The sequence below is a fragment of the Oratosquilla oratoria genome, chromosome 4 (assembly GCF_046742065.1).
Source record: "Oratosquilla oratoria isolate Oo_2021 chromosome 4, ASM4674206v1, whole genome shotgun sequence".
NCBI classification, from domain to species: domain Eukaryota; kingdom Metazoa; phylum Arthropoda; class Malacostraca; order Stomatopoda; family Squillidae; genus Oratosquilla; species Oratosquilla oratoria.
Window position 1 is genome coordinate 51,196,735 of NC_134780.1, and position 2,681 is coordinate 51,199,415.

Here is a 2,681-nt window from a genome sequence, read left to right on the forward strand (position 1 = left end):
TTAGTATATTTAACATTATCGTCAATTACATGTTCGCCATCAGCATCATCGTCTTCAACAGCACTAATCCTACTAATTTCTACTACCGGACAAACTTCGGGATATAACGGATCTGTCCGGTATTTCCATCGGATATAACGGATCCTCGGTTATAACGGATCTTCGGATATAACGGGAGACCCCTGTTCCCATATCGTCCGTTATATGGAGGGTTTGCTGTAATGTGAGGAGCAGCAGAAGCATTACCACCTTCCTCTTTGACGCCATCGTCATGGTCACAGTCATTTTTGTCTCCACACACACACACACACACACACACACACACACACACACACACACACACACACACACACACACACACACACACACACACACACACACACACACACACACACACACACACAAGCACGCTCACACGCACGCACGCACGCACACACACACACACACACACACACACACACGCACGCACGCACGCACGCACACACACACACAAGCGCGCGCGCTCGCACACACGCACATAGAAATGTATGTGTGAAATGTGATATGGGTGGGAGTGGATGTTTACCTTGGACGTCTACCTCCTTCACAAGGGCTAAGAGGCCCTTGATTTATAAATAGATAGATAGATAAATAGACATTCTGATAGGAATATGCTGCACAATGTCAGTTTTATGTCTAAAATGTAAATTCCAAAACGAAATAATTAAAAAGCGTGAAATGTTCCACTCTTCTCCCCTTCCCAACCTTTTCCCAAAGGACTACAAGATAAATCAAAAGGATTTGCCATTGTTTGTTCTTCCACCGTATTTAATTGCATTGTAAAGATGTAAATCACACGTGGGAATTCCACGATACCGACCAGTTAAGTGACATCGTGCTTCTATTAGCTCATGTGGTAGATTCTGAAGGTTAAAGTCATCTTGCAATAAACGTAATAAAGAGAAAGAATTAAATATTTTTGAGGGCTGATTTTTTTTTACAATCTAATCAGATTCGAAGCTCGACTTCGGCAAATGCGTTTGTCTCTGTTCCCGGAGGGTCATTAAGCCGTTTTCGTTGGAACTTTTTGAACAAGTTTTGTCAGCTTTTGATGCATAGATTTGTCTTCATTGATGCATAGATTTGTCTTCATCCGTTCAAATTTGCCCTTCCTATCTTCTTTATCTTCTTCTTCTTCTTCTTCTTCTTCTTCTTCTTCTTCTTCTTCTTCTTCTTCTTCTTCTTCTTCTTCTTCTTCTTCTTCTTCTTCTTCTTCTTCTCTTTTTCTTCTTTGCCACTCAGCTGAATGGCACCATTTAGCCTCAACCAAAACAAAATGCATAAACCTCTCAGCTGTGGTTAGAGATATAATAAGATATTTAACTTATGTATGTTCCAAAGGAAACCCTTCAGTGAAATAAAGGTAAATTTTTCTCAAGAATGAAGACTATAAAGCAATGCTTCTCAACGTGGGGCGTATGCCCCACAGGTGGGGAATTCAGTTTTTCGGGTGGGCAACAGGATTTTAATGAGGGCAATTGAGAGCAACTGATGAAGTCTGGGTAATTCTTTTTTTTTTTTTTTTAATTTGTTTTGTTTTATTTTTTCTCTGGTGCCTTGTTCTTTTGAATTGGTTTTGAGCCAAGGATTTATACTTTTTCAGCTGAAGGGGAATTTATTTTTCACATCAAAAAAAGGTTGAGAACTATTGCTATAAAAAGTGCAAACGTCTTGGAGGACTTAAATGGTGAAGTATTCTTGTTTGAACTGATCCATGGAAAGTTTATATTTTCCCCCATCCTTTTAGTAAAGTTTCCTTCACACCATACACATCCATTTATAGTAATTCTTATATTTATAACATGTTTTGTTAAGTCATTTATTCTACCGTTTTACCGCTGCCACGCCAATTTTGAATAAGAAAACAATCAATCTGCCAAAGCTCAGTTAAACCAATACTAAGGTAACATAGCCACAAAACGAGGTTGACACTGTTCCAAGGCATATTTGCGCATGGTAAAGTTAGAATATTTGCACTTCTAAACTGCAGAAAGTTTCCATCCTCCGCGTCTCGGAAAGAGCAACAGCCAAGTTCCGGGGAATCAAGAACAACGAGGGAGTCGAATTCAGAACTCATAAGAAGACTTCATTCGCTGCAAACTAACTTGTGTATCCCTAAACCGGTTATTTTCTTCTCCAGCGGCGCGCAGATTTCCCGGAATCTCACGTCGGATCTCGTCCCAAACTCGGCACAATATTAACTTCTACTTGCCTGAAATAAATCTATTTGGGTTCAAAACGCACGCAAATATTTGGGACGAGTAGCACATTACGAACTTCTACAAAAGTTTGTGTGAATGTGAATGACGTAAGGAAAGGGAGGAGAAAGGGTAGTATGAGATGACGCTGGACATAGAAAGGAAGGGAGAGATACAAGGACGAGGCGGAGGAAAGGAGTAAAATGACAATGACGACTACAGTGGCAAAAGTTAAACATAGAGGAGAAATGTAAAATAAAAAGTTTGGAGAACAGAGGAGGATAATGTGGAGGAGATGAATGAGAAGGGGAGTGGAAAGAGGATGAATAGGAAGGAGGGGATGATGTCTAAAGTTAAAAATCAAAGAACGAGGTAATAGAAAGAGAAGATGAGAAAAACGAAGAAGGGAATGCAGCGAGGAGAGGAAGAACGGGGTGGAGGGAA